The sequence below is a fragment of the Notamacropus eugenii genome, chromosome 1 (genome assembly GCF_028372415.1).
Source record: "Notamacropus eugenii isolate mMacEug1 chromosome 1, mMacEug1.pri_v2, whole genome shotgun sequence".
NCBI classification, from domain to species: Eukaryota; Metazoa; Chordata; class Mammalia; order Diprotodontia; family Macropodidae; genus Notamacropus; species Notamacropus eugenii.
In genome coordinates this window covers 473,142,583-473,162,956 of record NC_092872.1, presented here as the reverse complement: position 1 = coordinate 473,162,956, position 20,374 = coordinate 473,142,583, and the positions used below count along the sequence as shown (strand labels likewise).

At 37.4% G+C, this 20,374-nt stretch overlaps 1 protein-coding gene and 1 pseudogene across 1 annotated transcript in view; one reads left to right on the top strand and one right to left on the bottom strand.

Moving 5' to 3' along the window:
* The window catches only part of LOC140519364 (liver carboxylesterase 1-like), a 101,278-nt gene that overhangs the window by 34,844 nt on the left and 46,060 nt on the right, over positions 1–20,374 (top strand). The gene's annotated exons all lie outside the window — the stretch shown is intronic.
* Positions 3,395–19,577, bottom strand: LOC140529662 (60 kDa heat shock protein, mitochondrial-like; annotated as a pseudogene).

The window sequence follows — 20,374 nt, the reverse complement described above, 5'->3', positions numbered from 1 at the left end:
CTCGCTTCCCATATTTTCACTATTTTCCTTGAGATTCTATACTGTGTCTTCTTCAAGGTGCATTTTTATTTTTTCTAGTTCAAAAAAAAATCATTTAGTATCGTTAGTAATAATCATTGGTAGGACAATTTAGGTAGTATTTTCATTTTGTTGCCTTTACCTATCCCCCCAAATTATGATTTCTACAATTATTTCCATATGACTTTATTTGTATAAGGAGTGTTTTGTAGTTGTTTTTATTTAATTCCTGGATGTCTCTTGGCAGGTAGATTCCCAAGCATTTTATAAATTCCTGTAGTTATTTTAAAAGCAATTTCTCTTTCTATTCCCATTAAATTTTATTGCCAATATATAGAAAACTGCTAATGATTTCTTTGGATTTTTTTATTCTGTAAATTTGCTGCAATTATAAATTATTTTAATTTTAATTTTTTAAAATTTATATGTCAAATTTCTTGATCTTCTCTTTCCTTTACTGATTAAAATGTGTAGTGATACTGATTTCTCTCTAAGAATTACTTTGCATAACAAAATTTTTGTTTTCTTGTTATTTCCCTTATTGATTATTCAGATATTTTTGTTTTCCAACTCATTTTTTAAAATTAACTTTCTCTCCAATTATTTTTATTATGAATTGAATGTGAATTTTAATGAATTGTGGTTTGCAAAAGATATGTTTGATGTTTCTGCTTTTCATCACTTATTTGTGATATTTTATATCCAATACATGTTCCATTTGTGTAAATGTATCCCACATAGCTGGCAAATATTTATACCTTTCTATTCTCATTAAATCATCTCTACAGGTCTTTCATATTTAACTCTTTCTAAAATTCTGTTCTAGCCTTTAACTTATTTTTTGGGGTGAGGGATTAGTTTTATATAGATACAAAAAGGATACATTTTCTTTATTATTATTATTATTATTATTATTATTATTATTATTATTATACTCTATTTTTATCTGTAACTCATTTAACTTTTCCTGTAATCACATGTGCTGTGGCTTTTGGCCCAAGTTTACTACTGAGATAAATTCATTGTCTTTGGTAGCTTTCATCAAAATATAACTTACCTGTCTATCTCTTTTGATTTTTTTGTTACCTTTTCTATGATCACACTTCCTACTCCTGCCTTTTAAAAAAAATTTCAGCTAAAGCATAATAGATTTTCTTACATCCCATTATTTTGATTCCGAATGTTTATTCTTTCTTTTTCTGAAACTTCAAGTAATTAATTTATTTTTAGTTTTCAACATTCATTTCCACAAGATTTTGATTTCCAAATTTTCTCCCCATCTCTCCCCTCCCCACCCCAAGACACCATGCATTCTGTTTACCCCTTTCTCAAACCTGGCCTCCCTTCTATCACATTTCTCCCTTCCCTTATTCCCATCTTCTCTCTTTTCTTGTAAGGCAAGATAGATTTCTATACCCCATTATCTGTATTTCTTATTTACCAGGTGCATGCAAAAATAATTCTCAACATTCATTCCTAAAACTTTGAGCTCCAATTTCTCTCCCTTCCTCCCTCTTATTTCCATGGAGAAGACAAGCAATTGAATATAGGACATATATATATGTAGTCATGCAAAATACTTCCATAATAGTCATGTTGTGAAAGACTAGCTATATTTCCCTCCATCTCATCCTGTCCCTCATTTATTTTATTCTCTCTTTTAATTTTGTCCCTCCCCAAAAGTGTTTAGTTCTAATTATTCTTGCCTCCTATTTGCCCTCCCTTCTGTCATCCCCCCACACCTCACTTATCCACTTCTCCCCTACTTTCCTATCGTGTGAGATAGATTTTCATACCAAACTGAGTGTGCATGTTATTCCCTCCTTAAGCCAAATGTGATGAGAGTAAGTTTTACTTTTTCCCTCTCATCTTCTCCCTTTTCCCCGCCACTGAGAAAGCTTTTCCTTGCCTCTTCTATGAGAGATAATTTGCCCAATTCCATTTCTCTTTTCTCTTCCCAATATATTTCTCTCTCACCCCATAATTTTATTTTTTCAGATATCATCACTTCCTATTCAATTTACCCTGTGCCCTCTGTCTATATATATATGTATCTAATCCCTCCAACTACCCAAATACTGAGAAAAGTCTGAATAGTTACAAATATTATCTTTCCATGTAGGAATGTAAATAGTTCAACTTTAGTAAGTCCTTTATGATTTCTCTTTCCTATTTACCTTTTCATGCTTCTCTTGATTCTCATGTTTGAAAGTCAAATTTTCTATTCAGCTCTGATCTTTTCATCAAAAATGCTTGAAAGTCCTTTATTTCATTGAATAACCATTTTTTCCCTGACATATTACAATCAGCTTTGTTGGCTAGGTGATTCTTGGTTTTAATCCTATCTCCTTTGACTTCTGAAATATCATATTCCAAGCCCTTTGATTCCTTAATGTAGAAGCTGCTAGATCTTGTGTTATCCTGATTGTATTTCCACAATACTCAAATTGTTTCTTTATGGCTGTTTGCAATATTTTTTTTTGACCTGGGAACTCTGGAATTTGGCTACAATATTACTAGGAGATTTTCTTTTGGGATCTCTTTCAGCAAATGATTGGTGGATTCTTTCAATACTTATTTTACCCTCTGGTTCTAGAATATATGGGGAGTTTTCCTTGATAATTTCATGAAAGATGATGTCTAGGCTCTTTTGTTCCATCATGACTTTCAGGTAGTCCCATAATTTTTAAATTGTCTCTCATGGAACTATTTTCCAAGTCAGTTGTTTTTCCAATGAGATATTTCACATTGTCTTTTATTTTTTCATTCTTTTGGTTTTGCTTTGTAATTTCTTGGTTTTTCATAAAGTGTTTAGCTTCTATCTGCTCCATTCTAATTTTTAAAGTGAGCCTTTGAACCTCCTTTTCCATTTGGCTAATTCTGCTTTTTAAAGCATTCTTTTTTTAAAACTTTAAACAATTTTATTACACAAAGGTTAACACATAATTGGATATTTCTCTATTTTGTACACAATTTTAATTAATTTTTGTCTGCACAGAAAGGCTGCTTCTCAACTTTCCTTCTAGGGATGACAAATTCTAAAATTCTGATTTAACTGAATAGTAGTAAAAATGCCTCAGCTGGTTTAAGTTGAAAGCAGAACATTAGTACATGGATGTGCACCCAGTTTTAGGAATGTACAAATGTCTTTATTCAAAAAATACAAAATAAATTATCTTTATCATGGATAATGACAGCAGTAAATCATTACATATTTGTCAACTAAAACCAGTAACTGATGTTTATAGTGATTTTGTTGAACATCAGCTTTTACTTCAGTCCTCTCTCCAACTGACTTCTCCAAAGTTAGCAAAGAACACTGCCTTGAGTCTGACTTGCATCACAGATCATAATGATAGAGAATTATTCTAGGAAATCAGTACATGCCACCTCCCATGCCTCCCATAGCAGGTTCTTTCTCTTCTTTAGGCATTTCATTAACAACAACTTCTGCTGTAGTTAGCAGAGAGGCTACACTGGCAGAATCCAACAAAGCAGTTATTATAACCTTAGTTGGGTTAATTATCCCTTTTTCATCCATATTCACAATATCCCCAAGCATGGCATCACAACCTATCTCTGAGGAGCTTTGTAAAATTTTCTTAAATATCAATTAACCTTCGACACCTGCACTTTTAGCAATGGTGATTGCATTGATTTTCAATGACTTCTTAATTATTTCTATTCCAATTTTTTGATCTTCATTAGCCAGAGTCAATGTTTCTAAGGCAGGAATGCATCAAAGCAATGCACAGCCACCTCCAAGAACTATGCCTTCTTCAATAGCAGTGCATGTTAAGTGCATCAATAACCCATTCTTTCTTTTCATTCTCTTCTACATCACTTGTTCCACCAACCTTTATTACAGCAACTTCATCAGAAAGTTTGGCCAAACATTCATTTAATTTTTCTTTTTCATAGTCACTAGTTGTAATCTCCAATTGTTCAATGATTTCTTTTTTTTTTTTAAATTAATTTATTTATTTAACTTTTAACATTCATTTTCACAAAATTTTGGGTTCCAAATTTTCTCCCCTTTTGTCCCCCTCTTCCCAAACACCAAGCAATCTAATTGCCCTTATGACTAATCTGATCTCTCTTCTATCATCCCTCTCTACCCTTGTCTCCATCTTCTCTTTTGTCCTGTGGGGCCAGATAACTTTCTATACCCCTTTACCTGTATTTCTTATTTCCTAGTGGCAAGAACATTACTCGACAGTTGTTCCTAACACTTTGAGTTCCAACTTCTTTACCTCCCTCCCTCTGCACCCCTTCCCTTTGGAGGGCAAGCAATTCAATATAGGCCAAATCTGTGTAGTTTTGCAAATGACTTCCATAATAGTTGTGTTGTATAAGTCTAATTATATTTCCCTCCATCCTATCCTGTCCCCCATTACTTCTATTCTCTTTTGATCCTGTCCCTCCCCATGAGTGTCGACCTCAGATTGCTCCATCCTCCCCATGCCCTCCCTTCCATCATCCCCCCCACTCTGCTTATCCCCTTATCCCCCACTTTCCTGTATTGTAAGATAGGTTCTCATACCAAAATGAGTGTTCATTTTATTCCTTCCTTTAGTGGAATGTGATGAGAGTAAGCTTCATGTTTTTCTCTCACCTCCTCTCTTTATCCCTCCACTAATAAGTCTTTTGCTTGCCTCTTTTGTGAGAGATAATTTGCCCCATTCCATTTCTCCCTTTCTCCTCCCAATATATTTCTCTCTCACTGCTTGATTTCATTTTTTTAAGATATGATCCCATTCTCTTCAATTCACTCTGTGCACTCTGTCTCTATGTGTGTGTGTGTGTGTGTGTGCGCATCCATGTGTGTGTGTGTAATCCCACCCAGATACTAAAAAGTTTCAAGAGTTAAAAATATTGTCTTTCCATGTAGGAATGTAAACAGTTCAACTTTAGTAAGTCCCTTATGATTTCTATTTGCTGTTCACCTTTTCATGCTTCTCTTCATTCTTGTGTTTGAAAGTCAAATTTTCTTTTCAGCTCTGGTCTTTTCATCAAGAATGCTTGAAAGTCCTTGATTTCATTGAAAGACCAATTTTTCCCTTGAAGTATTATACTCAGCTCTGCTGGGTAGATGATTCTTGGTTTTAGTCCTAGTTCCTTTGACTTCTGGAATATCCTATTCCACACCCTTCGATCCCTTAATGTAGTAGCTGCTAGATCTTGTGTTATCCTGATTGTATTTCCACAATACTTGAATTGTTTCTTTGTAGCTGCTTGCAATATTTTCTTCTTGACCAGGGAACTCTGGAATTTGGCCACAATGTTCCTAGGAGTTTCTCTTTTTGGATCTCTTTCAGGAGGGGATCGATGGATTCTTTCAATATTTATCTTGCCCTCTGGTTCTAGAATCTCAGGGCAGTTTTCCTTGATAATTTCATGAAAGATGATGTCTTGGCTCTTTTTTTGATCATGGCTTTCAGGTAGTTCCATAATTTTTAAATTGTCTCTCCTGGATCTATTTTCCAGGTCAGTTGTTTTTCCAATGAGATATTTCACATTATCTTCCATTTTTTCATTCTTTTGGTTTTGTTTTGTGATTTCTTGGTTTCTCATAAAGTCATTAGCCTCCATCTGTTCCATTCTAATTTTGAAAGAACTCTTTTCTTCAGTAAGCTTTTGAATCTCCTTTTCCATTTGGCTAATTCTGCTTTTGAAAGCATTCTTCTCCTCATTGGCTTTTGGAACCTCTTTTGCCAGTTGAGTTAGGCTATTTTGCAACGTGTTATTTTCTTCAGCATTTTTTTGGGTCTCCTTTAGCAGGGTGCTGACCTGCTGTTCATGCTTTGACTGCATATCTCTCATTTCTCTTCCCAGCTTTTCCTCCACCTCTCTAACTTGATTTTCAAAATCCTTTTTGACCTCTTCCATGGTCTGAGCCCATTGAGTGGGCTGGAATATAGAAGCCTTGACTTCTGTGTCTTTGCCTGATGGTAAACATTGTTCTTCCTCATCAGAATGGAAGGGAGGAAATGCCTGTTCACCAAGAAAGTAACCTTCTAAAGTCTTATTTCTTTTCCCTTTTCTGGGCATTTTCCCAGCCAGTGACTTGACTTCTGAATATTCTCTTCACACCCACTTGGCCTCCAGATCCTCCCAGCCAGTGCTTGGGGTCTGAGATTCAAATGCTGCTTCCCAGCCTCAGGGTTTTGGGCGGGGGCAGGGCTGCTATTCAGTGTGAGATTAAGTTTAGGTGCTAAAGTGGGGGCAGGGCCGCCTCTGGGGCTCAGTTCCCTTAGTGGGTTTATGCAGAGACCTTCAATAATGGATCCAGGCTCCTGCCTGCTTGGGGAGCCCTGGTCCGCTCCCACCTCTGCTGCTGCCTCCCGAGGGGGCCTGAGTTATGGGGGCACCCCACTCCCCTCTCGACCCGCCAAAGAGACCCTCTCACCAACCCTCATCACCTGTGGGTGGAGGGACCCGCCCAGCAGCTGGAGATCCCATCCCTGAAGCCCGCTCGGATCTGCTCCTCTCAGTGGTGCGGATGCAGCAGGACTGTGCTTGGCTGCCAGTCCACGGCGCAAAGGACCTTTTGTGAGAGGTTTGCAGGTCCCTCTGGAACAGAAATCTCCTTCTCTCCAATGTTCTATGGCCTCTGGTGCTGAAGAATTCGCAGTGAGTTGCTATTTACAGATGTTCTATGGGTTGTGGGTTCGAAGCTATGTGTATGTGTGTCTTTCTACTCCGCCATCTTTCAATGATTTCTTGAACACATTTTTTCACCTTGGGATTTTTCACCTTTTTCTTTTCCAAAAGTATGGCATCATCTTTTGTCACAATAACTTCTCCAACTTTTCCAAAATCATGAACTACAATATCCTCAAGATTCAGAGCCTATCCCTCTTCTCCAAACCCTGTACCATCAGTAGCTACAGCCATATCCTTAAGCTGATTTTTCCTGTTGTCACCAAATCCTGGAGCATTTACTGCAACACCCTGCAGCCCAACTTTTAGCCTATTTAAAACCAGTGTACTTAGTGCTTCTCCATTGACATCTTCAGAAATTATGACTAAAGGCTTACAGTGGGCATTTGCAATTTTGAGTGCAGGTACAATAGAATGGACACTAGAAATCTTTTTTTCACTTAAGAGAATATAGGCATCCTGAAATTCACATTTCTGACCTTTAGCTGTATTAATAAAGTATGGAGAGATATAACCTTTGTCAAACTTCATGCCTTCAATAATTTTCAATTCACCATCCAGTGATTTTCCATCACACATCCAACCTTTTTCATTGCATCAGAGATTATGTTGCCAATTTCTCAGTCTCCATTTGCAGAAATTGTAGCGACCTGAGCAATTTCTTCTGGGATTGTGACTGGTTTAGACTGCTTCTTAACTTCAGTAATGACAGCATCAACAGTCAACATCACAGCTCTCCTGATCTCTACTGGATTTGTTCCTTTACTAATCTTCTCAAAGCCTTCCTTAGCAATGGATCATGCAAGGATAGTATCTGTGGTAGTGCCATCCCCAGTCTCTTCATTCATGTTATTGACAACATCCTGAACTAACCTGTTTTTATATCTGTCCTTCAAGTCAATTGCTTTTGCAACAGTCACACCATCTTTTGTTACCTTGGGACTTCCCCAACTTTGTTCAATGATCACAGCTCTTCCCTTTGGCCTCACAGTAACAGCGATTGCATCAGCTAAAAGATCTACATCTCGAAGCATTAAGCCTCAGGTATCTGCTCCAAATTTGACGTCTTTAGCATAAGCATGTGTCAGGTGGGGGGGTCAGTGCCATAGACACTGGACTTATCTGGCAAAGGACTGTAGGCAACTGGAGTATTTCTGCGAGGGCAGGCAAATAAACACATGGTGAAGACTGGCAGCAAGAGTGTTTTTAAAGCATTCTTCTCCTCATTGGCTTTTTGAATCTCTTTCGCAATTTGGGTTATTCTGTTTTTAAAGGTGTTATTTTCTTCAGCATTTTTTGGGCCTCCTTTGGCAAACTGTTTACTTGCTTTTCATGATTTTGTTGCATCACTCTCATTTCTCTTCCCAGTTTTCCCTCCACCTCTCTTATTTGATTTTCAAAATCCTTTTTGAGCTCTTCCATGGCCTGAGAGCATATTTGTTTTGGAGGTTTTAGATGCAGAAGCCTTTATTTTTATGTCTTCCTCTGATGGTATGCATTGGTCTTCCTCATCTGAAAGGATGGAAGAAAATACCTGTTTACCAAGAAAGTAACCTTTTATAATCTTATTTTCCCCACTTTTTGGGTGTTTTCCCAGCCATTTACTTGACTTTTGAGTCCTTTGTCCAGTGGAGAGTGTACTCTGGGGACCTGTAAGTTCTCAGTTTCTCCAAGTTCCTCCAAGGTGACACAATCAAGGGAGAGGAGCTTACTCCTTTCCTGGCCTATGCTCTGGTTTGGAAGCAACCATGAGCACTCTTCTGCCCAGTATCTGCAAGTAGGATTCCCTGTCCACAACCACCCCTAGCTCCAACAGTCAGTGTTCCTCCTTTCAACAGGATGACCACTCAGGGCTCAATTCTCCCAGGGTCTTTAGGCTGAGGGCTCCAAAATTAGAAGCTGCCACCGCTTGGGACCAGGACTAGGGCAGGACCCTGCTCCCTTCTCACCCAGGTGAAATATATTTCTCACTGACCTTTGAAGCTGTCTTTGACATTTGTGAGTTGAGAAATCTGGGAACAGCAGCTGCTGCCTGTGATTCCACATCCTGAAGCCTGCTCTTATCCTGTCTGAGCTGCACTGTGCCTGGTGTGATAGACCTTTCCTGTCAACCTTCCAGTCTGCCTTGGGCTGGAAATCTCTGTTACTCTGTTGTTTTGTGGCTTCTGCTGCTCTAGAATTTGTTTAAAGTCATTTTTTACAGGTATTTTATAGACCATGGGAGGAGAGGTAAAGCAGGTCCATCTTTCTACTCCAACATCGTGGCTCTGCCTCTGTATTCTTTCAAATATATTTTTGTAAGCAACATGTTGTTTGAATTTGCTTACTAGTCATTTTCCATTTTTATTAGAAAGAAAAGATTCTATCCATTCCTCTTTACTATCTTCTTCCATTTTATTTGTGGTTTTATTCAATTCAGATTTGTGGTTATCATCATTAATTTTGAATTTCTTGTTTATATATGCTTTTATTCTATTTCTTCTCTTTGTTTCCTACCCTATCTTTAAGAAGAGAGTGGCAAAGAGAAGTGTGGGCAGCATCAGTGCTCTAGGTGAGATGTAATCTCCTTCTGTTCACCTGCTCACTTCTCTTTCATTCTCCCAGAGGCTAATCACAGTTTCTTATCATTTCTTTCTTTTTAAATTGACTTAAAGATCTCCTTCTGATGATGGAGTTTATTTTGTTCAGGACTAATTCCTCCCTTAATCTACCTTCCCTTTTATTCCTTCCATTCTTTCCCCACCTTTCCCTCTTTCATGTTGAATATAATATATTTCTGGAACCAGCTGTGTGTCTTCTTCTCTCCTTTCACTTGTCTTGGTGAAAGCGAACTTTAAGTGTCATCCACTTTCACTGCCATTTCCTCTTTATTTATATAGTTTTCTACTTGGGCACCATAATTATTTTTTTTATTTTAATAGTTTTATTTTATTTGTTTTTAGTTTTTGACATTCATTTCCACAAAATTTTGAGTTTCAATTTCTCCCCATCTCTCCCCTCTGCCCATCCATAATACCTTGCATTCTGATTACCCCTTCCCTCAATGTACCCTCCCTTCTATCACACCCCACCCTTCCCTTATTCCCATCTTCTCTTTTTTCTTGTAGAGCAAGATAAATTGCTATACCCCATTACCTGTATTTCTTATTTCTCAGTTACATGCAATAATAATTCTCAACATTTGTTTATAACAATTTGAATTCCAACTTCTCTCCCTCCCTTCCTCCCCTCCCATCCCCACTGAGAAGGCAAGCAATTCAGTACAGGCTATATATGTGTCGTTTTACAAAAGACTTCCATAACAGCCATGTTGTGTAAGACTAACTATATTGCCCTTCATCCTACCCTGTCCCACCTTTCTTTTTATTTCATTTGACCTTATCCCCTTCCCAAAGTGTTTACTTTTAGTTACTCCCTTCTCCCATTTGCCCTCCCTTCTATCATCCCCCTCACCACACTTGTCCCTTCCCCTACTTTCCTGTAATGTAAGATAGATTTTCATACCAAATTTAGTGAGCATGTTATTCCCTCCTTAAGCCATATGTGAAGAGAGTAAGCTTCACTTTTGCCCTCTCGCCTGCTCCCTTTTCTCCTCCATTGAACAAGATTTTTCTTTTCTCTTTTATGAGTGATAGTCTGCCCCATTCTATTTCTCCCTTTCTCCTCCCAATATTTTCCTTTTTCACCCATTAATTTTATTTTTTTTAATGGATATCATCTCTTCTGATTCAACTCAACCTGTACCCTCTGTCTATGTGTGTGTGTGTGTGTGTGTGTGTGTGTGTGTGTGTGTGTGTGTGTGTGTGCGCGTAATCCCTCCATCTACCCAAATACTGAGAAAAGTCTCAAGACTTACAAATATTATCTTTCCATGTAGGAATGTAAACAGTTCAGCTTTAGAAACTCTTGTATGATTTGTCTTTCCTGTTTACCTTTTCATGTTTCTCTTGATTCTTGTTTTTGAAAGTCAAATTTTCTCTTCAGTTCTGGTCTTTTCATCATGAATGCTTGAAAGTCCTCTATATCATTGAATGACCATTTATTCCCTTGAAGTATAATACTCAGTTTTTCTGGGTAGATGATTCTTGGTTTTAATCCCAGTTCCTTTGAATTTTGGAATATCCTACTCCAAGCCCTTTGATCCCTTAATGTAGAAACTGCCAGATCCTGTATTATCCTGATTGTATTTCCACAATACTTGAATTATTTCTTTCTAGCTGCTTGCAGTACTTTCTCCTTGACCCGGGAACTCTGAAATTTGGCCACAATATTCCTGGGAGTTTCTCTTTTCAGGTCTCTTTAAGGAGGTGATCGGTGTATTCTTTCAATATTTATTTTGCCCTCTGGTTCTAGAATATCAGCGCTATTTTTCTTGATAACTTCATGGAAGATAAATTTCTAGGTTCTTTTTTTGATCATGGCTTTCAGATTGTTCCATTATTTTTAAATTGCCTCTCCTGGATCTATTTTCCAGGTCAGTTGTTTTTCCAATGATATATTTCACATTTTCTTCTATTTTTTTCAATCTTTTGGTTTTGTTTTGTAACTTCTTGGTGTGCCTCATAGTCATTAGCTTCCCTGAACTCCACTCTCTTTTTTAAAAAACGTTTTTGTTCAGTGAGCTTTTGAACCTCCTTTTCCATTTGGCTAATTCTGCTTTTTAAAGCCTCCTTCTCCTCATTGGCTTTTTGGATCTCTTTTTCCAGTTGAGTTAGCTTATTTGTAAAGGTGTTATTTTCCTCAGCATTTTTTGGTTCTACTTTAGCAAGCTGTTGACTCACTTTTCAAGCTTTTCTATGGCCTGAGCCCATTTAGTATTTATTTTGGAGGTACTGGAGGCTAAAGCCTTGACTTTCTCTGACAGTATGCCTTGTTCTTCCTCATCTGACAGGATGGAAGGAGACACCTGTTCACTAAGAAAGTAACCTTCTATGGCCTTATTTTTTTCTTTTGCCTTCTTTGGGCATTTTCTCAGTCAGTTACTTGACTTCTGAATCCTTTGTCAAGAGGAGGGTCCTAGTGCTCCTCCCCCTCCCCACCCCCAGTACCGTGGTCAGTGTTGAGATTCACATCAGTGGCTCAATTCTTCCAGGGGCTTTAGGCAGGGACAGAGCTGCCACTGAGGGCTGAGGTTCAGATCAGCTGCTCAATTCCCCTAGAGGCTTTAAGCTGAGCAGCTGGGACAATGGACCCAGCCTACTTCTGTGGTCACAGTAGATGTCTACCACCCATTGCTGGTGCTGCTGTTGCCTCTGCTGCCTCCTGGGGCCAGTGCTGGGGAGACCCCGCTTCTCTCCTGCCCAGCTGGGAAAGCCTTGCCACATTGACCTTTGAAGCTTTCTTTGTCACTTGTGGTTTGAGGGATCTGGAACCCTCCCTGTGGGGAATTCTTTCCCAGAAGTCTCTTCAGGTCATGTTCCTCCCTGTGCCATGTGGCTGGGACTGGACTCTGCTTTGCTCAGTGTCCTGTTGGATAGACCTTTCCTGTTGGCCTTCCAGGGCACCTTTGGCTGGAAATCTCTTTCACTCTGTCGTTCTGTGGCTTCTGCTGCTCTGGAATTTTTTAAGAGTCATTTTTTACAGGTATTTTGTGGGCTATCGGGGAAGCCCTAGAGTATATTCATCTTTCCACCCTTCCATTTTGGCTCTGCCCCCCTTGTGCACTATAATTATGTGCAATAATTTTCTCTCCCTTTCTTCCCCCTTCCCTTCCCAGTCTACACTTTTCCTTCTGCCTTTCCTTTTTTCTTGTAAGATAGTCAGCATTTTACAAAACACCCTAAGGACCTCTATCATCCCCATATGATGATAGGATTCTGAGGGGAATGCATCATCTTCCCATATTAGAATATAAACATTTATCCTTCTTTTATTCCTTGGGATTGCTCACTCCTTTTCATGTTTCTCCTGAGTCTTATATTTGCATTTCAGTTCTGATCTTTTCATCAAGAATATTTGGAAGGTCTCCACTTAATTAAAGCTTCTCTTTTTTATCCTATAAGTTTATATTCAGCTTTTCTAGTTAAGTTTTTCTTGATTGTAAGGCTATATATTTTGCAGCCTGGAATATTGTGTTTCAAGTTCTTTGCCTCTTGATAGTAGTGACTGTTATATCTTGTGTGGCCCTGCCTAGGTCTCCCTGGTCCTTCAATTCTTTCTCTTTGACTGTAATATTTCTCCTTTGATCTAGATTTTGGCCATAATGTTCCTGGGAGTTTTGGGGTTCCTAGGAGTTTGGAGTTTTCTTTGAAAATTTCTTGAAATGTGATGTTTAAGCTCTTTTTAATTTTTGTCATATCTTTTGGGTAGTTCAGATATTGTTAAGTTATCTATCCTGGTTCAATCTTTTTTCCAAGTCAGCTGTTTTTGCTATGAGAGGCTTTGTATTTTCTTATATTTTTGTAGACTTTTGACATTAAAAAGATTCTTGGTTCAGTTTCTAATTGATTTATTCTAGTTCAGATAATCTGTAATAAAGTTTTATACCTGTTGTGCAAGTTATAAATTTTCTTTCTAATTCTTTCATAGCTCGGATTTCTTTGCCCTTTTTCTCTACAACTCTCCTTTTATCTATAAAATTATTTTTAAAATATATGCTTTATTTTAACATTCAAAAATTTTGAGTTGCAAATTTTTTCCTCCTTTGTCCTCTCCCACACCTATTGAGATATATCAGTTATATGAGATATCAGTGAAGTCAGGCAAAATATATATCCTTATTAGTCTTGTTGCAAAAGAAAAGTATGCTTTAATTCACCATAAAAAAAACTCCTATAAATATTTTTGTTTCTTTAGTTCCTTTTCCTTCGACTTTTCTGGGATACAGACCTAGTAGTGGTATTGCTTGTTTAAAGGGAATGCACAGTTTTATAACCCTTGGGACACAGTTCCAAATTGTTTTCTTGAACATTTTAGCTTAAAAAAAACCCAACATATTTATTTTTGCTACGTTTTGAAGTCATTATCTCCTTCTGGCTTGTGTCTTGAAGGATTTTGTCACCGTATTAACTTTTTTTTGTATTTAAATTTATTTATTTAAGTTTTCAACACTCATTTCCACAAAATTTTGGGTTCTAAATTTTCTTCTCATTTCTCCCCTCCCCCCACCCCGAAATGTCAAGCATTATAATTGCCCCTATCATCAATCTGCCCTCCCTTCTAACATCCCTTCCTTCCCTTATCCCCATCTTCTCTTTTGTCCTGTAGGGCAAGATAACTTTCTATACCCCATTACCTGTATTTCTCATTTCCTAGTTGTATGCAAGAACAATACTCAACAGTTGTTCCTAAAACTTTGAGTTCCAACTTCTCCTCATCCCTCCCTCCCTACCCATCCCCTTTGGGAAGGCAAGCAATTCAATATAGTCCATATCTGTGTAGTTTTGCAAATGACTTCCATAATAGTAGTGTTGTGTAAGACTAACTATATTTCTCTCCATCCTATCCTGCCCCCCCATTTCTTCTGCTCTCTGTTTTGACTCTGTCCCTCCACAATTAGAAGTGCTGACTTCTAATTGCTGCCTCCTCCCATTGCCCTCCCTTCCATCATCCTCCCCATCCTGCTTATCCCCTTCTTCCCTACTTTCTTGTATTGTAAGATAGGTTTTCATACCAAAATGAGTGTGCATTTTATTCCTTCCTTTAGTCTAATGTGATGAGAGTAAACTTCATGTTTTTTCTCTCACCTCAGCTCTTTTTCCCTCCACTGAAAAGTCTTTTACTTGCCTCTTTTATGAGAGATAATTTGCCCCATTAAATTCCTCCCTTTCTTCTCCCAATATATGTTCTCCACTTCTGCTGCTCCAGAATTTTTTGAGAGTCCCTCTCTACAGATATTTTATGGGCTGTGTGGGGAGAGCCTGCATATGTGTGTTTCTGCTCTGCCATCTTGGCTCCGCCTACCCTATTAATTTTTTATAGTGGGATTCTTTGCTCATTCTTCTATCCTACTTCTTGACTTTGGATTTTGTGTTACGTCCAGGATTTGCACACTTCTAGAAGGAATGCTTAGGCAATGCTTGTGTCCTTTTTCTGCTTTCTCAGATTTTTGAGTGTTGTGACATTCCAGGATCTAAAGAACAACTCAGGTTGAGAAAAAATTTTGTAAAACATTTTAGTGCTCCCAAAATGATGTAAACCAAGGAAAAATCTGACCATCCTTCCTTTCCTGGTCTAACCTCTGTAAGTTCCTGACCTGGCTTTGAATTTTAGTCGCATACCTATGGATTTACCTCTGGTTGTAGTTTCAGTAGACTTCTTCTGTATTCATTCAATTTAAGTTAGCTGGAAAGCTCTACTCGTTCAGAGTGACAAAACTGCAGGCTGACATTTGACCTAGGGTTCTTTCCCCAGTTTTTCACCAGTAGATTTCAGACTAGGCTAGAGCCTGTTACTGATGCCTCATTTTGTCTTGGTGTGTGAGAATCACACAATTACTGTTTTCTTCCACACTTCATCTTTGCTCCACAGACAGACTAGGGCCAATGACCATTTCAAGATGTAGATACTTTTCTCAGCCTTTCCTAGATCATTGTAGAACTGACTAATAAGCAACAGAACATTTGTTCCTTCTTACTGCATCAAGTCAAGCCCCTCCAAGTTGGTAAGGGACTTCTTTTTGTCTTACTGCAGGCAGACCTTCATTCAGTCCTAACCTGACAGATTCCATGCAATGCATCCTGGTTACACACAGTTCTCAGAGGCCTTAGACCTCTCTGTTTGTCTCTGGAGGACTTGGGCTAAGGAAGTGACTCATAGTTTTTCTTGAATTTCCAAGGAAATATTTCATTTTGTGTCTTTTCTGGATCTTTGTGGAGGAGTTGTAAGGAAGAAATATTGTCATATTTCTACTACTCTATCATCTTGGTTGGTCTTCTTCCATCCAATTTTTAAATAAGATCCCTGAAGCTTAAAGTGATTAAGGAACTGTCCAAGATCAAATAGAAATTAAGTGGCCATGGCTTTGGACTACAAAGCCATTCCTGTTTCTATTGTGCCTTGTTGTATTCATCATCTCCCCCTACTGATCATTTTTCTCTCCTACTTCTTCTCTTGTGTATTTTTTTTTTACTTCTTTTCCTTCAGTTTGCTCTCCTTTTGATGTTGCTATTCCTTCTTCTGATCTTCTTTATTCTCTTTTGATATCTATTGCTGATATTTCTTATACTGCTGTTTCTTTTTCTATTGTTACTATTTCATTGGATTTTCTTCTTTTTTTTGTTTTCTTTGGATTTTATTCTTCATGTTCTACTTCTTCTTGTGCTTTAACACTGGCTTCTTCTACTTCTGTTCCTTTGTTCTCTCCTTGTTGCTTTTCCTTCTCTGTCTCTTCTTCCATTTTTATTCTTCCTCCTTTTTCTCTAACTTCTCTTTTTATTTCTTTCCCTTTTTGCTCTTATTCCTCCTCTATTTCTTCCTGTTTTCATGCATCCTCTCCCTCTTCTTCATTTTTATGTTCTTCTTCTCTTGAGTTGCTGCTGAGGAAAGAAAATAGCTTAGAAAAAATAAGTATATACTAATCTAATTTTTTGGCCAAGAGAAATGATAAAGGGAAAGATTTAAGCTTTGAATTTGGCTCTAATTTAATTCTTTTTAGAAGTAAATTTGATTTTTTTTACATTGCTTGTGTTTTTCTTATATACTTCCACATCTTCATCCCAGAGACATTTTCATACCACTATAATTATATAACTATGTGTGTATGTATTTGTATAATACATATGTGTATATATATATATATATATATATGAAATTAATAAAAGGAAGAGTAAAGAAGAATTGGCAGATCTTATCAACTTATCAATGAAAAAATCTAACAGCACATAATATTCTATATTCAGATACACTCCTCTGTGTAAAGGATCAAAGACTGGTATCTCTTCATAACTCTTCTTGGGGGTTAACTTTTTCTCTGTAATTTCACAACATTCATTTTTAAAAATTGTTTTTGCAGATGTTCTTTCCCTTTGTATTTTTGGAGTAGTTGTATGTTTTTCTTCCCTGGCTCTGATTACTTCACTTTGCAACAATTCATGTAAATGTTTCCATGCTTCTCTGTTTCTATCATGCTCATTCCTTATAGCATAGCAATATGTCATTATAATTAGGTAGTACAATTTGCTCAGCCATTTCCCAGTTGATAGGCATCTAATTAATTTCCAGTTTTTTGCTACCATTGCTAAAAATATGAAATTTAACTCTAATAATTTCATTTCCAGTGATCCTAATGGGGAAGATTTGTTGAAGTGGCCAGCTTATAATCAGAATAAACAACATTTAGAATTTGATATAAATCTTACTATTGGAGAGAAACTGAAAGACAAAGAGCTGGAGTTTTGGTCAAAGATCCAAAGTCAAAAGATAGTGTCTTCTGCTGTCCTTCGCGGCTCTTTCCAGTCCCTGGCTTCCATTTCTCTGTTGCTGATTTTGTTATTCTTCATAATTTCTTAGGAAAAATGCCTTTCTCTGAATTTTAAAATTCCCTTCCTTTCCCCATAATTGGTAAAATTCCTTTCAGTTGAAATATCCCCTTACATTCCCCCAACCCTAATATTGGTCCTGAACTTTATCCTCTAATTTGTTTCTTATTTTAAATGATTTTCTACAGGAGACTTTATTGCTCAGAGAAATGAAAATTATGTTTTATTGATGTTTTCCTCTTACCTCAAAATACATCTTTCCTGCCTTACCTATCTAGCAAGCAATTCCTGTAAGGAACATTTTTCAAGGGGAACTTCTTTTAACAATTCTTTATGGATTGACTAACATGACAAAGCCAGAAGATGATAAATGTTGGAGAAGGTGTGGGAGAGTTGGAACACTAATTCGTTGTTGGTGGAGCTGTGAGCTGATCCAAACAAGACTACAAAACTGTGTAGTTTTTTTTGACCCAGGAATATCACTTCTAGGGTTGTATTCCAAAGAGATCATCAAAATGGGAAAAGATCCCACATGTACAAAAAATATTTATAGAAGCTCTTTTTGTGGTAGCCCACAACGGGAAATCAAGAGAAAGCCTATCAACTGGGGAATGGCTGAACATGTTGTGGTATATGAATGTAATAGAATACTATTGTGCTATAAGAAATGATGAACAATTGGACTTCAGAAAAATCTGGAAAGATTTATATGAACTGATGCTGAGTGAAAAGAGCAGAACCAGGGGGACATTATACACAGTAACAGCCATAGTGTTTGACGACTATTTCTGATGGACTAAGGCTTTCACAGCAATGCAAAGACCTAATGCATTCCCAAAGGACTCTTCAGTCAAAATGTCATCCACATTCAGAGATATAACTATGGAATCTGAATGCAGCAGACTATTTTCTCTTCTGTTATGTCTCGTTTTGTTTTTGTTTTTATCATGGTTTCTCCCATTTGCTTTAATTCTTCTATGCAACATGACTAATGTGAAAATGTGTTTAATAAGAATGTATGTGTAGAACCCATACAAGATTGCAAGCCATCTCAGGGAGGGAAAGAAGAGGGAGAGGGAGAAAATTTAAAACTTATGGAAGTGTTTGTTGAAAAGTGAAAACAAATAAATTGATTAAATAAAAAAATAATTCTTTATGGATATAGCCATTTTTTTATTGTCTTTGAACATTTACTTCCCAAGCCAAACAATTAGGGTTTGTTTATATTTTTGGTGTGTGCGTGTGTGTGTGTGTGTGTGTGTATGTGTGTGTGTGTGTAATTTCTCAATTAAACTGGGGTGAAATTATTTATTATCTCATGCATGACTGCCTATATCTTGCAATATAATAATATGAAGCAAAACTGTGTTATATCTATTTGTCTCTCTATCTGTCTGTCTACCTTTCTATCTATCTGTCTGTCTATCTAAATTTAGTTCAAGTTTCATGTTATAGGCAATTTGTCCTATTCCATCAAGGACCTTTTGAGGATAGAACCTGACAAACAGGGGGCTCAATTTCCATTCCTGATGGACCTTCTACCTGAGTCTTCAATGGAAGAGGAGAAGGAGCTACTCCTAGGGTCAGCACTTTCTTAGCACCTAGAACCTTTATCAAAACAGCCAAAGTTTAATCCCCGTTTAGAGCAGGTTCTCATTTAGAACAATTTGACTACAATAAACAAAGAGCACATGTGACTTTAGCCAAACAGCTGGCCTGAATCCATGTTGACTGTTTTCTCTTCAAATTTAGGGAGCTTAAAATGTGTTATTAATAAAAATTAAAAATTATAACATAACTCAGGACTTTCAAAAAGTAATGAAATCTGATCAGTAGGACAAAGTTAAATCACCCTGACATTATTTTTAGTTTGGTCATTTTTAGTTCTATGCATTTGTAGCTATCAACTGACTTCCATAATTGCCTATTTCCTGATCAAACCCAGGTTTTATGTGAAGCAAAATTAAGATAAAAGAAATCGAACACTAAAAAAAAATCACTGAAAAGAAACTGTAAACAAATAATCAAGGGGAGGGTGAAATTGAAGAAAACAAAAACTTACCACATGTTTTCTGTTCCTTAAGAGATTATCAATTGATGAACTCATTCTGAATTTTTTGTCTTATATAGAAGAGACTTGGCCTTCCATATGTAATCCTTAGTTCTAAAATATATATCAGAAGTATTTTACAGGGTTCTCATGGCTGTCCCTGCTAATGTTCCCACTGTAGATGCTCCCCTCATATGCTTCTGGATGGGTTGCCATCACCACTGTTGCCTGTTAGTCTGTACTTCAATTCTCAGAGGCAACTCAACATTCATAATACTCGTCTTTCTAGGATGGAGATAAAGCAACACCATACCTGTTAGACACATCTTTCCTCTTAGGTCCTCAAACCATAAGCCTCAAGAGTCTGACTTAGCCTCTGGGCTTCCCCCTTGGCAGAAATCAATACCTGCCCATATCTGGGGCTCCATACGCATATAGAGAGGTGATGGCAAGGGATTGTCTTTGGAGGAACTATCAACTCACTTGACTGTGAAAGTTGTCACTCAGTGGTTGGCTATCCTCAATCCAAACAAACCTTCAGTTCCACCACACATCAAGAATGTGTCCAACTCCAGACACTATTTGGTCTTGAGCTACAATCTATTTATTCTCTGGAACAATGACATATCTCAGGATTTTTCTCCTAAGAATTTGAATCAGGTTAATCAGTTTAGGCATCTTACCAGGGTCAAGAAGTCAACATGATAAGCAGAGTCTGTGTTGTAGGAATCAAAGTTAGATTATGAAGCTTGGTTTAAGAACTCAGAGGTTATGATTCCAGGAGAAGAGAGGCAAAGGGTCAGGGTGAGCAGTCAGGGACCCAATCTGACTTGTAGACCATCAAGACATAGAAAAGTCTCCCTATTTGTTGTCTTCAAATTATCTTCAGTTTTACTCAAATCTCATGGCTCATGTTAGTGGATTTAATTTTTTTCTGGCCAACTGATAACTGCTTTCCTCCATGCCTTCACACAACCCTCTTACCATCTTGTTTCCTTGCCTCAAGAAAGACTCATGTTATCCAAAAGAACAGGGTGGATGAACACGGATCAGCCTAGTAATAAAGATAAGCTCCAGAAGCTGAACTTATGTCTAGGGTCAGAGAAAAGAAAATATATAAGTAAAATCCAGACTACAATCAGTGTAAAACAGATAGATGATGTGGGGTGGAAGTGTCAAACACTCATCCAGCAGACAGTAGTGTTCTCTGCATAGTAAGACCTAA